The sequence below is a fragment of the Centroberyx affinis genome, unplaced genomic scaffold (genome assembly GCF_046629955.1).
Source record: "Centroberyx affinis isolate AG114_WGS23_722 - 3 ecotype Tasmania unplaced genomic scaffold, CSIRO-AGI_Caff_v1 ptg001006l_1, whole genome shotgun sequence".
NCBI classification, from domain to species: Eukaryota; Metazoa; Chordata; class Actinopteri; order Beryciformes; family Berycidae; genus Centroberyx; species Centroberyx affinis.
This window is the reverse complement of record NW_027279570.1, coordinates 15,001-34,401: the sequence shown is the minus strand read 5'-3', so window position 1 is coordinate 34,401 and position 19,401 is coordinate 15,001. Positions and strand designations below refer to the sequence as shown.

Genomic DNA, 19,401 nt, shown 5'->3' with positions numbered 1-19,401 from the left:
GAACTAGAAGCCCTCAAACCTCAGACAGAGAAGAGAGAGAGAGAGGGAGAGAGAGAGAGAGAGAGAGAGAGAGGTGTGACTCGTCCACTCAGTGAGTGAGAACCTTCTTCTTGGACGGATGGAAACCGTTGGAGCTGCTCTAGTCGATTCAACCAATCAATCACTTTAATCGATCAACCGACAAATCTGAACTGATCGATTACAACAGCAGGCCAACTGGAAACTTGGTCAACTGATTGAAAGCCTGGTCCATTGATTGGAACCCTATTTGATTGATTGGAAACCTGGTCGATTGACTGAAGCCTGGTCGATTGATTGGAAGCCTGGTCGACTGATCAGAAGCCTGATTGATCGACTGATCGGCAGGCTGCAGGATGAGCGCCGGGGGGGAGGTGGTGTGTGAAGGCTGGCTCCGAAAATCGCCGCCGGAGAAAAACTACGACGCTACGTGAGTTTTTAATATTTTCATTCCGCAAAAAAAAACAACTTTTCACCTCTGATTCAGAATGAGTTTCAAAATGTAAACAAACTGAACAAAACGTGTATTTCTACCTGCATGACTTTCCTCTGAAATACACTTTCAACACTGGAGATCTGAAAAGGTTTGAGAGAAACTAGAAAGCTTGAGACAGTGTGTGTGTGTGTGTGTGTGTGTGTGTGTGTGTATGTGTGTGCCACTGTGCCTACTGTGCAGTTTTTAATTAAGCTCATAGATAACCTTTCCCCAGTTTTATCAACACACACAGTGAGTCATTTCCTGACGTTATAAACCCATAAACCAATAAAACACACAGCAGCTACCAGCTATGAGCTTTACTATGGTCAATAAATAGTACAGTAAGAATACTATAGGTACTATTTGTATATACAGTAAGTGTAGGCTTTATAGATAGATTATTAATCAGTTTAATACTATGTTTTTTTTACAAGATTGGAGTACAAAAAACAGTCAAAAGCCAAAGCTATAGTCTTTCTAGCTAGAAGCTAGAAGCTGGTGTACAAAAACAGTCAAGACTCAAAGCATGTAGACTTGCTAGCTATTGATAGATAGATAGATAGATAGATAGATAGATAGATAGACATAGATAGATAGATAGATAGATAGATAGATAGACAGATAGATAGATAGATAGATAGATAGATAGATAGATAAATAGAAGACTTTATTAATCATTTTCATTAGTCTCCTTGTTTATTTTGGAAGCTGGTGTACAAAAACAGTCAAGACTCAAAGCATGTAGACTTGCTAGCTATTGATAGATAGACAGATAGATAGATAGATAGATAGATAGATAGATAGATAGATAGATAGATAGATAGATAGATAAATAGAAGACTTTATTAATCATTTTCATTAGTCTCCTTGTTTATTTTGGAAGCTGGTGTACAAAAACAGTCAAGACTCAAAGCATGTAGACTTGCTAGCTATTGATAGATAGACAGATAGATAGATAGATAGATAGATAGACATAGATAGATAGATAGATAGATAGATAGATAGATAGACAGATAGATAGATAGATCATTTTAATCAGGGTCTATTTTTAGGACACTGGTGCACAGAAACAGTTGAGACTTCTTAAAGAAAGAATTTGTCATAAAATATTTAAACAGCAATTGAAAGCAGCAGGAGGCTGTTTGTCCAGCAGCAGCAGGACTCACACTTTCCGGTAAAAAAGGCAGCTGAGACACACACACACACACACACACACACACACACACACACAAACACACACACACACACACACGCCCCGCATAACTGGCATGCCTGGCCAGTGAGTTGAGCTAATCTCATCTCTCTCTCCTCTCCGTCGCTCATTTCCCCTGTTTCTTTCTTTCTTTCTTTCTTTCTTTCTTTCTTTCCAGTAGAAAGTCTCTTTCTCTGTCACTCCTTTCCTTTCCTTTTTCCTTTCCTCCTCTTTTCCTTTCATTTCATTTCATTTCCTTTCCTTTCCTTTCCTGTCCTTTCCATTCCTTTCCTTCTCTTTTCCTTTCCTTCTCTTTTCCTTTCCTGTCCTTTCCATTCCTCCTCTCTTTTCCTCAACTTTCCATCTCTCTTTTGACTTTGTTTCCTTTCCTCCTTTCCTTTCCTCTCCTGAATTATCTCCAGTCTTTGGTGGGTTAGACAGGAAAGCGAGGGAGGAGAGGAAGGGTTGTTTGTGTTTTTGTTTAGATAGAGAGAGAGGGAGAGAGAGAGAGAGAGAGAGTTAGAAACCACAGTCTTCTCCTGCAGCAGTTGGTTCAGTGCCTTGCTCGACGGCAGCTGTTTGAGGACCAGATCTTCCTGGTCTGGATTTGAACCAGCAACCTTCCATCTGAAAACAGTGACTCCCACTCTGAATGATCGACAGCAAACACTGACACAAAATGATTTGATGACTTTTTGAAAAAGAAATGGCAGCGGATGGTAACTGATTGAATTTTGAGGACTTCATTACCCAGAAATCCTCTAAGGTGACGTCAGGAAACTCTTATACTGTTTGAAAATCGGGAATTCTGACTAACCCGAACCCTGCTACAAAAAAAGCGGTAGAACGGCTCTTCAAGTCTGAATCCCGACTAGGAAACTTGGGCAAACCCCAAAGTTTTCCATTTCTGTTTTCAGTTTCACGTCAACATTACACATTAGTTAACTGTTAATTAAGGGTTAGTTAATGCTTATTTAGCATTAACTAACCCTTAACTTAGTGACCCTTATTGTGAAGTGTTACCGGTTAAACGTATGAATTTGAAATGTAAAGATGCTAACGTTCTTTGCTAACTAGCGAGCTAACGTTGCGAAATATCACTCGCCTAAAATTAGCTGTTGCACCAGGGAAGAGCATTTTAGGTGGGGCAAAGAAAACCAAAGCAAAACAAAAAAGAACACGAGGGCCGGATGAAAGTCCCGGAAGTTCACGTGCCAGTCGAGGAAGCGCCGGCGGGAGACTTCACCGACGGGAACCAAAGGAAAAAACCCCAAGATGCATTGCGGGAACGACGCATCACGTCCAAACCACAGACTGTAAACCAGATGGAGCAGTGAGTGTGTACTTGCCTGATATCAGACAGAACTGTCAACTCGTTCCACTCCATTTCCATCTTCAGTCTGACACTGCCTCCACTCTAACCGATTTCCGTGGGGGAGGGGGATTCGATTTTCCCTAACCGATCACTAGAGACCGACGTATCCGCCTGAATCTAACGTCATTTTAAGTCGACGCTGATGCGTAACCATGACAACACCAGAGACGGTTCAGAAAGTATAGAGCATCTTTGACAAAACGGAGGGAAGTAAAAAACAAAGTACAACGACTTTTAATGGATTCAGAACAGCCTGGATAGCAGCGTCCATCTTGTCTCTAGCGTCTCCATTGTTGTTATTACTCCTCCTTGGTTCTGGCGCACAGCTTGACGACAGCTTGATGACGATTGTCTGGCTCTGATTGGCTAATCGTTAGTCCCCCCCCCCCCCCCCGGCGCTCATTGGACCGATCATTTTTCAACCGAGAAACCGCTGTTTCATGTCAACGATGCCAGACCAGAATCAGTCAACTGGGTGGAGTGGGTGGAGTCAAAGGTCTGGACCCAGGCAAGAGTGTGACGTCACCCATCGGCTTCTGAAGGGTTTTGAAACTTGGAGATTGGGTTTGGGATTGGGACGGTCGCCGCCATGTTGACATTGTTTGGAGCCGGAGCAGCCAAAGAGAGGCAGAGGGGCGGAGCCAAGGCAGAGGGGGCGGAGTTTGAGTCTGCTATTGGCCCGTAAACGGTGACCTGTCAGTCAATCACTAGGGAAACAATCCTGTTTTATAACAGTTATATCCAGTTAATGACACATTTATTTAGAAAATCCCCATAAGGACGCACATTAGAAGAAGTGAAATTAGCTGCTGAGACCAAAATCTCTTGTGGGAAAAAATGTATTGACTTTATATTTGATCAGAAGTTGGTTGTGGTCTGTTGACTTCATGCAGTTGGAGGTTTGGAGTCTTTCTGGAACTGGAAACACACACAGTCCATCTCAAACTGTACGAAGAGTTTCTGCTCATGAGAAGATCGTTCGCTCCGAGACGACTTGGGAAGAACAGAGGTGTCGACCTGGCATTCTTGGATTCGAAAAGAAGAAGAAGAAGAAGAAGAAGAGCTTCCTGTTGGACCAACATGGCTGCCACATTGTGTGTGTGTGTGTGTGGCTCTGGGTTTCCCCTGCATGATGGTATATACAGCCCAGTGTGTACACACACACACACCGCCTGGCCAGCTGTGTGTCCACTGTCAACACGCATGCACGCATGCACACACACACACACACACACACACACTGGTGGACTACTACAGAAAAGACTGGAGAAACTGGTCCAATGCAACTAGATAGATCTGACTTGACAAAATGGCTCAGCAGGCTGTGTGTGTGTGTGTGTGTGTGTGTGTGTGTAATGATGTTAGGTATTGGGCCAAAGTTCGTGGAGTTTACTTCATCATACCCTCCCTGTTCTGTCCCAATCTGTGTGTGTGTGTGTGTGTACTCTCAGTTATGTAATAAACTAATCCGTCTCAGCTGGGCCTGGTTGGAAGAAGGGGCCTCCCTGAAGATTTAGAGACACACACACACACACACACACACACACACACACACACACACACACACACACACACACACACACACAGATTGGCACAGAACAGGCAGGGTATGATGAAGTATGAAGTAAACTCTGCAAATTTTGGTACAATAACAAACGTCATGCACACACACACACACGATTTTAAACATTTGGGAGGTCAAACACAGTTTAGGGATATTTAATGATATAAACAGTCTGTCTACCTGCTGCTGCACACACTGAGCAGGACTTTGTGGGCTGTGGGCTGTGTGTGTGTGCGTGTGTGTGTGTGTGTGTGTGTGTGTTTGCGTCCTGTGACCCAGACATCACAGGTTCAATCCCTGCAGCAGCCGCGTTTTCCTCTCAGAGCATTGCTTTCATGGGAGAGAGATTCAGCTAAATAACTGAAATGTGAAATGTTTGTTGTATTTTTCTAAATCAAAGGCGCAGTAGGTAAACATTTTACCGTAACCATGGTAAAGAAGCGGGCGGGGGGGGGGGGGGGTGTTAGGTTGTGATAACGGATCAGCTGGTTACAGTTTTTTCTGATCGCAAAACATTTGACGCCGCCAAAGGTGAAATACCTGACCATGACATCACTGATGAGATCATTAATGGTTTATGGTAACACTTTACAATAAGGGTCACTAAGTTAAGGGTTAGTTAATGCTTAATAAGCATTAATTAATGCTTAATAAGCATTAACTAACCCTTAATTAACAGTTAACTAATGTGTAATTTACTAATGTTGTTCATGTTAACTAAGGTATTAATTTATACATTATTTAATAGTTTATAAAGATGCCTATTAAATAATGTATAAATGAATACCTTAGTTAACATGAACACCATTAGTAAATGATTACCAGACACATTAGTTAACTGTTAATTAAGGGTTAGTTAATGCTTATTAAGCATTAACTAACCCTTAATATAATGTACCCTTATTGTAAAGTGTTACCTGGTTTATTAATGGAAAGTTCCTGTGTCCCTGAATTTTACATTAAATTACAAAGTAAAGAGTCAAAAATTAAGGGTGTGTTTAAGGAGGTTTTGATGGGGTTTCCTCCATTAATAACTCCCTTAATTAATTTTAAGGGGATTTTGCATGAATTATGGGGTGAATTAATGTAAATGTAAGGTTAATTTAAAGGTATAATATGTAACATTTCCGCATTAAAATATCTAAAAATGACTAGAGTGTACTTACATTATCCCAAATGTTTCCAACAATGTTCAAACCCAGAGAAATCCGTAATTTTATTCAAGGCAACGGTGCGTTTCATTTGGTCGCCTGTCATGGCGTCATATCCCCTTTACCCCCTAACTTCCTGTCATGGCGTCATATCCCCTTTACCCCCTAACTTCCTGTCATGGCGTCATATCCCCTTTACCCCCTAACTTCCGGGGAAACACAGGAAGTTACCAGATGATCCGTCAGAGAGTGAGGAAGGAAGTCGGCCAGCTAGCTAGCTAGCCGCTCTAGCCGCTCTGTTGTTTTTTTCATTCTATTGTTTTTATCGCTCACTGGTGACGGATCACGATTATTCATTCCCGTTTGCTTCGCGTTCTGTCGCTGAAGCTGTCCCCGTAAAAAAAACTCCCATGATCCCACGCTACTTCACGAAACTACGTCTTTTGTTATCGTTTTGATTGAGAAAGCCCTAGCGGCAGAAATTACATACTGTGCCTTTAAGGGATTGCTTCGTAGAGTTGTCAATGTTATTTAGCTTTAGAACATTAGCAACCTTTTACCGCACAGCTGGTTTGATGCCTTAAAGGGGGGGGGGTATCCTAGGATGTGGCAATTCTTAGTATTTATGGTGATTTTGGTACTTGGAGGTGTGAAGTAATCAAAGTAAAAAAATGGAATCATGTTACTTTGCCATTTTCCCACAGTCACCAAGTATAAAACTCGCCCCTTTGTACAAGCCAGTCAGTTTTTGCTCCAGTGTCTACATAGACACGAGAGCAAAAACTGACTGTCTGAAATCGACCAATCAGCTCTAAGAGGGGGGCAGGCCTTCCAGAATGGCCAGCCAATCAGAGCAGTAGCTCATTAGCATAAGAAGCTGCTTATGTAAAACAACCTATTTCTCGTAGATGGGAAACAAACACTGGGAAGTGAATCGCTAAAGCTGTAACTAAATGATTTTTACTGAAAAAAACTGAACAGATGTATTTTATAGACACCAGGTAATTATATAAAATTGCTGAAAAAGTAAATGATACCCCTCCTTTAAGGTCATGTGATGCTGAAAATGGAACTTCAGAGTATTGTGAGGATCATAAAGGTGTGAACAGTGAAGCTGTGGAGACTTCACAGTGTTTTCCTCCGTGTGACGTCACACGACATGAAGCTCCGGGTCCCGACCGGGGGAAAGGAGGAGCGGATCGGTCCGTAAGGGACTGAGCGGTGGGAGGTTTGTTTTCCAGGTCTGCTGTTATTTTGGATCGGAGGCAGGAAGGAGGAAGTGTTATTTTAGATCCATTGTGACCTCTTCCTGTTGGGGTCAGAGGTCAAAGGAGGAAACGAAATGAAGGGGGAGAGGAGGGAGAGGAAGAAAGAGACGGAGGGAGAGAGAGAGAGAGAAGAAACATGATGATAAGATACGGGCAACTCAGGTTAATGTGAGCAATGCAGATGGGCAATATTGATTGCGGCGAGGATGGGGAATGTGTATTTCTGATGATGCACTTGGCAATTTTTGAGGCAACTTTAACGGGCTGCATGCCGGCAACAGGCAACAAAGTAAGCTAGGAGGGTGAAAAATCATTTCTGATTCAGATTCTGGGAAAATGGACACTGACTATTCGGCTGAAGATCTTTGGATTTAATGAAAAAAAAAGTGAGAGACAGGACTTTGACAAATCAGATTCTAACAATATATAAAAAACGAGTCTCACGCTTTTTTCCCTCCTATCTGCAGTTATTGATAAACGTTTTATTTTCTTCGTTCCTTCATCATAGGTTTCCTCCGCCTGTATTTCGGTGTTCCACTTTTTCAAACTGAAAGGTTTGGAAACATAAAGAAAGAGATGCACTTAAAAACAATTCAGCAGCATGACTAGTTTTTTTTATATATTGTCAGAATCTGCTTTGTCGGACTTTCCTTTATGTGCTGGAAGTGATTTTCAGACTGTTCCTCCATACAGTGGCAGTGAATGGAGAGAGAGGAAAAACACAATTCTCCAGTCTCCTCTACCGGAGCAACAGATCACAGAATCACTGATTTGGGGGTTTTATCATGGAGGAAGAGACACGACCCAAGGTGCTAGACTCGAGTCACTATTGTAATCGCTTGAAATTTGACTTGATGCATGAAGAGAAGACTTGAGCCTTGACTTGACTTGGGTTCTGGTGACTTGGGACTTGACTCTGACTTGTACTCTGATGACTTGAAAAGGTTTCTAAAGTCTTGACTTGAGATCTTGTGTTTGTGTAAATGACTTAGATTGAAAGTGATGAGATTTGTTCCAGCAGACGACTGAATTTAAATTCTGTTTTCTGAATTTGTATGGAATGATTGAATTTATTGAAGTTGAAACTGATTCTAGAAATCAAACTCATGATGCTCTTACCAAGTTTTTATCCTATTAAAACCATATTGCATTGAAAAGTCCTAGATATTTAGTTTTCTTTAAGATATTAAATTGATACTGGACTCTTGATTTGTTCTGACTTGACTTGCTGTTCTACATTTAGACTTGAGACTTGACATTAATGACACGGACTTGACTTGGACTTGACTTGGTAATCTACATTTAGACTTGGGACTTGACTTGAGACTTGAGCCTGAAGACTTGAGACTGACTTGGGACTCGAGTGAAGTTGACTCGAGTCCCACACCTCTGGCACATTTTGATCCATGCAGAATTTCATTTATTAGTGAGTTTTCCGCCTCAAAAGACCTTAGAGAAGTTTGATTTTAAGTCTTTTCCATGACTAATTCCTGGACATTTATTGTACTTGATGTAATCGTGATTCAAAAATGTCTAAAATATAAATGTTGATTGGATGCTGGGAACCCCCTCCCCCCCAAACACACACACACACACACACACACACTTCTGGCCTGAATCTGTGACTGAAGAGAGGGGACTGATCATCAAAGAGAGAGAGAGAGAGAGAGAGAAAGAAAACATCTACCGCCATCTTCACCAGCATTTCCTGTTCAGCCATTTCCTCTTCCTGTAGACACTTCCTGTTAGTGTTTGGAGAGAGAGAGGAAAACAGAGAGAGAGAGAGAGAGAGAGAGAGAGAGAGAATTTGAGAGAGATTTTGTGTGCGTGTGTGTGTGTGTGTGTGTGAACATGTGCTCTACAGCATGTATTTTATTCGTGCACTTTGATCAAATCCTCTCTCTCACACACACACACACACAGAGGTCTCAGTGTTTGGTGTCACGTTGGTCTTTCGTTGGGAAACGCTCTAAACCGGGGATTGGAAGAGACGGATTTGGTTGGCCGGCGTTAACTCACATGGACACACACACACACACACACACACACACACCGGTTGGTGATTCATGTGTGAAATATGCAGTGTCATCTCCTGGATCGCTCATGGGAGATGGACCCTACCCATAATGCTTAGCGTGCGGCAGTAACAACCTCCCAGAAGTGTCAAACATTTAGCAAGTCAGTGTGTGTGTGTGTGTGTGTGTGTGTGTGTGTGTGTGTGTGATGTTTAGTTAACATTCATGTGTACTGGGGTGTGAAACAGCCGACATGGGAGAGAGACACTGGAGTTAAGAGAGAGAGCCAGAGAGAGAGAGAGAGAGGGAGAGAGAGAGAGAGAGAGACGGGGGGGAATGGAAACAGTCTAAGCCTATTTTGTAATCAATAAGCCATAAATCCCTTTATCTATCTATATATATATCCATAGACATCCAAAATCATTAATCATAATCTTATGCTCATCATTCAAGAAAGTAAATTAATCAATACATTTTCCACAGTGCTGTATACTGTATATACTGTATATTTTTGGAAAATGATCATTACCTGAAGTTGAACATTGATTGATCTGTAAAACTGTAAAACTCTCTCTCCCTCTCCCTCTCTCTCTCTCCCTCTCTCTCTCTCTCTCTCTCTCTCTCTCTCTCTCTCCAGGCCTGGAAGAGGCGTTGGTTCGTGTTGCGGAGCGGCCGGCTGAGCGGAGAGCCGGACGTCCTGCAGTACTACAAACACCAGCAGGCCCGCCGGCCAATCAGGAGCATCAACCTCAACCTCTGTGAACAGGTAGAGAGAGAGAGAGAGAGAGAGAGAGAGAGAGAGAGAGAGAGAGGAGAGAGAGAGAGGAGAGAGAGAGAGAGAGAGAGAGAGAGAGAGAGAGAGAGACAAACATCATGTCTGAAATGCTGCATGCTAAATCCCATAGAAACAGATCCCATAAAAAGTCGTGAAATGACTCTGAAACTCACATTTTCGTGCTTTATGTGAAAATGATGTGAAAATGATGTTCCTCCACCACAAACTGGATTCTGTTACAAAAACATGAATTGGACACGACATTATCAGCTAAAGGTTAACTTTAGGAAACTAAAACAACTTGGTTAAAGGTCTCATATTCTCCACCTTCCAGTGTTTTATTTTGTGTTTCTGTCCATTCAAAGCTGTGTGTGTGGTGTCATGAACCAAAAACACTCTCAATCCATTTCTCCACGTTCATTTCCCAGCATCTCTCTGAGCCTTACCAAGAACAGGCCGTTTCTGTCTCCGTGTCTTTAAGGCTCATTAATATTAACGACCCCTCTGTTCCGATTGGCTAACCGTTTCCAGAGTGAAACGTGAGACGCCGCAGCTAGGCAGCTACAGGTAGGGAAAACTCTCCAGTTAATAAACAATGACAACCGCTCAACCGCTTTGAAAAAAACACTTTGTTAGTCTATTATTTCTTACAAAAATGATAATGAGCGAACCTTTGTGACGCCACAAAGTTACGGAAGTCCAAACGGCTCGTTTAGAGGCTCGCTGCACTAATATGGATTGTGTGGATTTAGTTTTGATACTTTCACCATGTTTAGATAGACCATCCAACTCCTTTATCATCACAGAGGAGAGGGGAGTCCTGCTTTACACCATATGGGACCTTCAATGTGAACATGCTAACGCTAGCTGCTACTAGATATGTTAGCTAGTGTGCTAATCAGATGTGTTAAAGTCGAGATGAAATGAAAAATGCATTTTTAACCCTTTAATTCACATCCCCGGTCATATTGTGCACCTATTTAACAATATATAGGCCTACCAAAAAAAATAAAAAAATATTTTCATATTAAAATCCAATCATGTTTTCTTCCTGTAAAACAAAATATGCCGTGTGCTTATGTAAGCATGAACCAACCAATTTCAACCAATAATATCATGACATCCACCCATCAATCATTCTTCAACCTGGTGTGTGTGGAGCCAACAGTCCTCTGTAGCTCCGTATCACACTAAACTCTAAGCCCCGCCCACTATTTAGCGGTCCAATCAAATGCAAAGGATTTGATTTAAACCCCTCTTGTAACTGTACACCGCTCAAATATTCCGTTTCACTGGGAAATACGTCACAGGACAGAAGCTGAAGACGCTCTAACTTCCGTTTCAGTGGGACTTTAACAACAAGACAGTGATGGTTAGCTGACCAGATGCTATGGTTAGCTAGCTAACAAGCTGACATTATCTAAACACTAAATCAATCAGATGGATCAGTGATGAAATGATCAGTTCAGTCAGAAACAGACAGAAATTAACCGTCTGTTCAATTCTGTTGAGACAGAAACACAGTCAGCTGTTCACAGAGCTGAGGACCTCCAAGATGGCCGCCGGAGGAGGAGGGGCCACATCACCTGAAAGAACTCTAGTATCAATAACCAACTGGAAAACCTCTCTCTCTCTCTCTCTCTCTCTCTCTCTCTCTCTCCCTTGCCCGCTCTCTCTCCCCCCTTCATCCCTCTCTCCCTCTTCATTGCTCTCTCTCTCTCTCTCCCCTCCCCTCCTCCAGGTGGACGCCGGTCTGACGTTCACCAAGAAGGAGCTGGAGTGCAGCTTCGTGTTCGACCTGCGGACGGAGGAGCGGGTCTGGTACCTGGTGGCCGAGTCCGAGGAGGACATGAACCGCTGGGTGTCCGCCATCTGCCTGCTGTGTGGCTTCAACCCCACCGACGAGGGTATGGGGGGGGGGGGGGGGGGGGGGAAGGAGAGAGGAGAGAGGAGGGAAGTCTCCGAGCGCTGGGTCTCCTCCTCCATCGGCTTCCTTTGTGGCTTCAACCTTTCAACCCTACTGATGGAGGAAGGGCAGAGGGACGGAGGGAGGGAGGGAAGGACAGAAGAAGGAAAGGAGGGAGGGATAAAGAGACAGAGGGATAGGGGAAGGAAAGGAGGGAGTGACAGAGGGTTGGAAAGAGAGATAGAAGGGGGAAGAAAGGGAAGGAGGCGAGGGTTGAGCGATAGAGGGAGGAAAGGAAGGAGGGATTGAGGGTTGGAAAGAGAGATAGAAAGAGCGATAGAAAGAGAGATAGAAGGGGAAGAGAGGGAGAGAAGGAAGAACAAGTAGATAGATAGATAGATAGATAGATAGACAGATAGATAGATAGATCATCCATCATCCTAATATTACTTACTTAACAGCTTTCTTGTTTTGCATTTTAAATGGATGGTAATGAAAAAGGTGTGTGTGTGTGTGTGTGTGTGAAAACAAGTGGGAAGAGAGAAGAGACCAACATGGACCGCCTTTAAGACTCAGTGTGTGTGTGTGTGTGTGTGTGTGTGTGTGTGTGTGCGCGTGTGTGTGTGTGTGTGTGTGTGTATGTGTGTGTGTAGTGTGAGTGTGTGTGTGAAAGTGTGGAGAGAGAAGAGAAGAGAGAAGAGGCTTACAGAGACAAACATGGACTACCTTTAAGACTCAGTGTGTATGTGTGTGTGTGTGTGTGTGTGTGTGTGTGTGTGTGTGTGTGTGTGTGACATAGAAGTATATAGAATGTACAAACAATTAGCATCTCGTTCTGTCCTCTCATTGGCTAACCCCTCTTCTCTCTCCTCTTTGCCGTTTTCTACAGTTCCGGAGAGGCTACCTGTCTCCGCCCCCTCCTCCGTCACCACGCCAACCACTCCCGCCGGCCACGCCCCCCTCACCACGGTAACAGGGTCGGTCCCGGCCCCTTACGACCCGGTGAGCGTTCAACTCCTGGAGTCCGACAGCACCACAGAAGAAGACTACCTGTGGCTGTCGCACTGCCAGAGTCACACCAGGTAAACACACACCGAGTGAAACGACTTCGGAAAAAAACGACTCTAAAACGCAAGGGATTATGGGTAGAAGGACTGATGCTCTTGTTCATGTGCTCTTAACTGGTATGACCACCACAGAAGAAGAGACAGACAAGTCCATCATGCTTATAAGTAAAATTACGGGGACTGGAATGAGATTTTCTCGCATGAAATTCACATGTAAAATCTACGGAAGAGGATTAGGGCCACCAAAAAAAAAAAGTTGTCAGGTGAAAAAAAAAAAAAAGTTTTGTCAGGTAAAAAAAAAAAAAGTTTTGTCAGGTCAGGTCAGGCCCAAAAAGCACATGTGCTTTTTGGGCACGTTGGTTTTCATTTGTGAACAATGCTTTTCCTGTCGTATTGTGACATCACAGGACCGTTTTTCACTTTAGATGTGAAAATTTTAAATTCATGGGTGAAAAGTGTTTTTTTTCCCCCCATGTGAATGTCTATGTTTTCGCGTTTGATAACTTCATTTCTCGTGCAAAGAGACATTTCACACGTGTCCAAAAAGCACATGAGCTTTGAATTCACATGTGACTTCGTGTTTTGTAAGGGAGGTGACTTTTGTTTCCGAGCCCTGGCCGGCTTGTAATTGGCCAGTGTGAAACTAAACAAACCAAATTACAAAGGACAAACAAACAAAGGAAACTTTTCCACTGTGGTTCAGACCAAAGGAAAACCAAAACCAGCAGGCGGTGAGATCGGCCAGCCGCTCAGAGTTACAGGTTCAGACCTGTGATGTATATCTGAGCTTGGATCAAACCTGGAGACTTCTAAAGGATTGACTTCTCAATCCTGTTAAGTCCTTGTTTAAATCTCTTCTTTGTCTGTCTGCCTCTCTTTCCCTCCCTCCCTGTTTCTCTCTCTCTCTCTCTCCCTCGCCCGCTCTCTCTCCCCCCCCTTCGTCCCTCTCTCCCTCTTCATCTCTCTCTCTCTCTCCCTCTCTCTTCATCTCTCTCCCCCCTCCCTCTCTCCCTCTCTTCATCCCTCTCTCCCTCCCTCTCTCTCTTTCTCTCTCTCTCTCTCTCCCTCCCTTGTCCGCTCTCTCTCCCCCCTTCATCCCTCTCTCCCTGTTCATCTCTCTCTCTCTCCCCCCTCTCTTCATCCCTCTCTTCATCCCTCTCTCTTCATCTCTCTCCCCCCTCCCTCTCTCCCTCTCTTCATCCCTCTCTCCCTCCCCCTCTCTCTCTTTCTCTCTCTCTCTCTCTCCAGACCTCTCGGTTCCTCCGCCTCTTTGGAAACCGACTACAACGACAACCTCCCCTGCCTTCCTCCCTCCACCACCTCCTCCTCTTCCTCCTCTCCTTCCTCCCTCGCTAACGGCCTCCCCCCTCCCTCCTCCTCTTCCTCCTCCTCCGGCTCCAGGGCCGTGCCTTGGACCGCGGCGAGCCCTCTCAGCCAGTCGCTGGACGCCAGCGTGACCTTTGACCTCCAGAAGAGAGCGGGCAGGCCCCGCTGTCACCCCTCCCCGCACCCCAGGAAGCACTCCCTGGACTTCCACCTGCGTCCCGTGGTGATACCTCTCGGCGGCGACTCTCACACACACTCCGGCGTGCATTCACACACACACTCGTACACGAACAGCGGCTACCAGATCCCCCGCCCGGCCTCCAACCCCCAGCTCCGCCCCCCTCGCCGCCCCTCCTCCACCCCCAGCGTGGAGTCCCTGACCCAGGCGGAGCTCCACGCCTCCTCCCCTGCGCCTCCTCCACGGCCGCCCAAGCCCATGGCCGTCGCGGCCCAGGGAGAGAGCCTGATCCTGGGCACGGGGTCGGCGGCCCTCCCTTGGTCCTCCCTGGAGCCGGAGAGGAGGGATGCAGGTACAGAGGGAGGAGGAGGAGGAGGAGGAGGAGGAAGAGGGGGGATGGGAGTGCCGAGGAGCAACACTGTCGCCATGCCTGGACGCATGCATGCAGGTGAGGAGCGGACGAGTGTGTGGAGGTTATGTTTTTGGTGCCGTTTGCTTGTCTGTTTGTTTGCCTGTTAGCAGGATTATGGAAAAACTACTGGCACGAGTTTCATGAAACTTGGTGGAAGGGTCTAGCATGGGTCAAGGAAGAACCCATTAAATTTTGGAGCAGATCCGGATCCGACTCACGAACAAGCCGGCCTTCTAGTTTTGATATAAGACACTGACATAGTCCTCTTTCATCCTCCCCATACACAAATGCCTTGATTCCTGGAAAAGCTCAGCCTCACCGCACACTGTTCAGGTATAGGACCTTTCAGGCGATGCAATGTTTAGATTTAGACTTTATTAACTAACAGACAATTCTACAATGCTCCTCCATGATGGTCGGTAGCAGATTTGTGACTCGTCTGCAAAGCCTCCAACAAACAAAAGCAGTCAGCACATTAGAAGCTGCTTCCAGGGTGCATACTGTACATTTATTTTTTTTTACCAGCTCTGCATCTGATGTTTTGAGCTCGGTCTCCATCAGACCATCTGAGTTTTTCTCGGCCTCCAGCTTCATGCTCTGTGCATCTGTGGACTTCTGTCTTTTGATGGAAACATTGATAATGTTTAGTTACATAACTGCCATGCTCCATTTACGTCTCTACATACAAATCTGGTCAAGTCAAGTCAAGTCAGGTTTATTTCTGCAGCCCTCCATCGCAGCCTGTCTGGACTTTACAGAGAGCGAGCCTTCCTAGAGCTAACTAATCGAGTCAATGACGGAACAAAATGTGAGCTATATAATCTCTATGTACTATCTATGTTTCAGGTGATCTTTATAGTAGGCCTAGTCTATTATCTAGTCTTCAAGTGTTGTCATTTCGGAGCTTTCAGATTCTATTTGGATCCATTTTTTTTCTCCAATTGTGGAAATGAAGGGGATTTCTGGATTTAGAGGAGCCCTCGAAAACAAAAATAGTCAATATTAGTGTGTATAGCAATATTAGCATTTTATCATTTTATAAATCTATTAATTTCCTGTATATTCTCTGTGTGTTTCAGGTGCAGAGTCCTATCACATCCCCAGGTCTCTGTCTGACAGAGCCAGCATGTTTGAGTTCAGCGAGAGCTTCAACAGCTACTTTGTAAGTTAAATCACCAAAACCTCTAAAGTAGAATAGAATAGAATCCAATAACTGTGAAGAAATGTCTTCCTTTATGACCTTATTGTTTTTGTTAGTCATTTCTTCTTTCAGGCAAATCCTAACAAATTGTGAAAACGTCTCTAATGTTCTATTTTTCTGTGACTCTCACTCTCTCTCTCTCTCTCTCTCTCCCTCTCTCTCTCTCAGTTTAGTAAAGGTATGGTTCCTCTGGGTAGTGTTTGTTCTGAAGACGACGACGTGGACGAAAACTACGTTCCCATGAGTGCCGCCACCACCGAGCCTCCCGTGGCAACAAGGTTAGGAAGAACATACCATAAAAGATTAGAAAGAAATATCGGATTAATGTAACGATTAATTGAAAAGGAATACAAACATGGCTCCATAAACCTAAAAACTGCTCTTTCTTGAAATGTTTTTTTCATTCTAGCGTTGTTAGGAGTTAATAAGTTCACACTGCCAGCAACTCCTTAAACCAGTCTCTGAAACACTTCACTTTCTATGACCAGAGAAACACCAGAAATCAGTTTATGGAAGTTCTTTCATTTTCTACCATCAGAGATATTCCAGAAACTAGGCTCTGGAACTTTGTTGTCTACAGCCAGAGACACACCAGAAACCAGTCTCTGTAGGTCTGTTTTCTGCTACCAGAGAAACCTCAGATGATGTTGACCATGGTTGTTCCATGGTTTGTTGGTGTTTAAAAGTTGCCTGCAGCTGAACTATTGGGCAACGCTGTCAATCAGTAGCCAGTCAGAAAACAGTGTTGCTATATAATCCCGACTTTCTCTGCAAGACTATCGGTGCTACATCTAGCAATCAGCAAACTCAAAGCAGCCAGTGTGATGTGATTGCTAGCGTTGTGGCTGCAAACTTAGGCCCTTTCTCAATTTGCGTTCTTGTGTCCTCCATGATGCGTTTGACGTAATATCTAATGACCAAAGTACGATTCCAAAAAGGTGGAACCTTTGGAACCCCCTCAAGAACTACTGGAATCCCCTCAAGGACCCCTGAAACCCCCTCATGAACTACTGGAATCCCCCCAAGAACTAATGGAACCCCCTCAAGGACCCCTGGAACCCCCTCATGAACTACTGGAATCCCCTCAAGGATCCCTGGAACTCCCCCAGGAACTACCGGAATCCCCTCAAGAACCCCTGGAACCCCCTCAAGAACTATTGGAATCCCCTCAATGACCCCTGGCACCCCCTCAAGAACTACTGGAATCCCCTCAAGGACCCCTGAAACGCCCTCATGAACTACTGGAATCCCCTCAAGAACTACTGGAATCCTCTCAAGGACCCCTGGAACTCCCTCAAGAACTAATGGAACCCCCTCAAGGACCCTTGGAAACCCCCCAAGAACTAGTGGAACCTCCTCAAGAACTACTGTCACCCCTTCAAGGATCCCTGGAACCCCCCCAAAAACTAGTGGAACCTCCTCAAGAACTACTGGAACCCCCTCAAGACCTACTGGAATCCTCTCAAGAACCCCTGGAACCCCCTCAAGAACTCTCGGAACCCCTCAAGGACCCCTGGCAGTCCCTGAGCTGTATTTTGAAAAACACTGCTCAAGAGCAACGTGCAATTTCAAATCGGGGCATTTAAATATTTCATTTTTTTCTCATAATTTCTTCTTCTCTCCTCCAGGGCCCCCCCGCCCCCTCCCTCGGCGACCTCTGACCCCTCCGTCCAGCTCCAGGACCCCAACTATGTCCCCATGACCCCCCTCCCCCCCAGCGTCCCCCCTCACCCCACCCCCACCCTCACCCCGGGGGAGCTGGCATCCCTGGGGAGGCAAGTGCCCCCCCCAGCCCACCTGGGCTTCCGTAACTCCCCCCTGACCCCCGTCGCTCCCCTCACCCCCCCGCTCCGAAGGCATCCCACGAACGCTGTTGGTGGAGGCGAGGCCCAAGCCCTGCCCCCCCCCATCCACCGCAACCTGAAACCGCAACGCAAAGGTGAGTAGAAGTGTTGAGGAGTTCTGTTGCAAAATCTTATAGAACTGATTTGAAATGTACTTTTCATTTGTGTTATTGATAAAAGGAGGCGATCAGCGACCATGGCGATCAGCAAATGTGACTGATGTTTGAATGCAAGTAAAAAAAAATAAACTGCTTCGCAGCGTCAATGGCTTCTTGAGACCGGCCTTTATTTGTCAAAACGTGTAGCCACACCCGGCCAGTAAAAGGGACTCGGCGTTTAATTGGGACCTGGCTTTTAATTGAAGTGGTCCTTAGTAGGCTACTACTACTACTACTACTACTACTACTTCTACCACTACTACTACTGTTACTACTAGGCTACTACTACTACGAGACTACTATTAAAGTCTCTGTCTTTGTGGATCATTGATTTAAAAAGATATACTTATTTATGGCAGTCTGGTTTGGTTAGGTCTAAAATCTTTATTTTTGCCCACCGATTCAGTTGTTGTATCCGTCTGTCTCTAAGCTGCAGGACAGTCTGGTTTATGGTTCATGGTTCATGTTGTTGTGTTGCTGCAGGGGCTTGTGTGGAGAAAACAGACTCCCAGACTGCTGGAGAGACGTCACATAAACCCAGAGGTACCGACCACTGGCACAGAGCTGAGCTACAGGAAGATTATTTTCTAGATTTTTCAACAAGTCCTCCAACCCATACGACCACACAGGTGGTCTGTTCCTCCCCTCTAATACGACCCACAGGAGCGTTTCCAATGTGATCTCACAAAAATACGTGAAATGAACACGACCTAGATGAATTTGAAAACGTTCCTCCGCCACAAATTGAATTACGTCCCAAAGGTTGGTTAATAGTTACATTTAGGCAATTAAAACCACTTTGGTTAAATTTAGGCAAGTAAAACAAGTTTGTTTAAGGTTAGGGTTAAGGTTATGCTAAAGTTTAGGCAAATAAAACAACTTGGGTTATGGTTACGGTTAGGCAACTATAACAACTTGGTTAAGGTTAGGCAAATGGTTTGGTCATGGTTAAATAAAAAAATAAAAAAATGTGATTCACGGTTGCATGTCCTTTGGAAACACTGGGAACCGAACCCCAGTCGCCGACATCAAAGGCAAATGCCCATCCACCATCCCCGATCACAACACCCTGACTTTCAACTGTGCTGTTTCAGTGTTGAGAGAGAAGCTTGACCGTCACATGATGTGGACATGTTGTCGTTATTTACACGACCGACCGCTAGAGGTCGCTTAACTTTAAAACGTAACTACAGGTCGTAATAAGCTGCTTGTACAAACAACCTATGGGCTCGTTTTTTGGTGGAGGACAGTCTCAGATTTTCCCTTATGCCAATCTCCAGCAACTGCTGCTAACTATGAAACTAGTGAACAAATCTAACAGTGAACATAATTTCAAAAGATTTAGAAAAGATTAGGAATACTTGGGGGAGACACTGGCTTTTGGCCTGATGGGGGCGCTATAATTACAGGTCAAAATGTCAAACTTTCAAAGGCCTTAACTGCTGCACCATCAGTCTGTTTTGATTAAACTTG

The 19,401-nt window shown here is 44.7% G+C and overlaps 1 pseudogene; it reads left to right on the top strand.

Annotated features, from left to right (window-relative positions):
* Window positions 1–374: 374 nt before the first annotated feature.
* The window catches only part of LOC139646851 (GRB2-associated-binding protein 1-like), a 24,678-nt pseudogene continuing 5,651 nt past the window's right edge, over window positions 375–19,401 (top strand).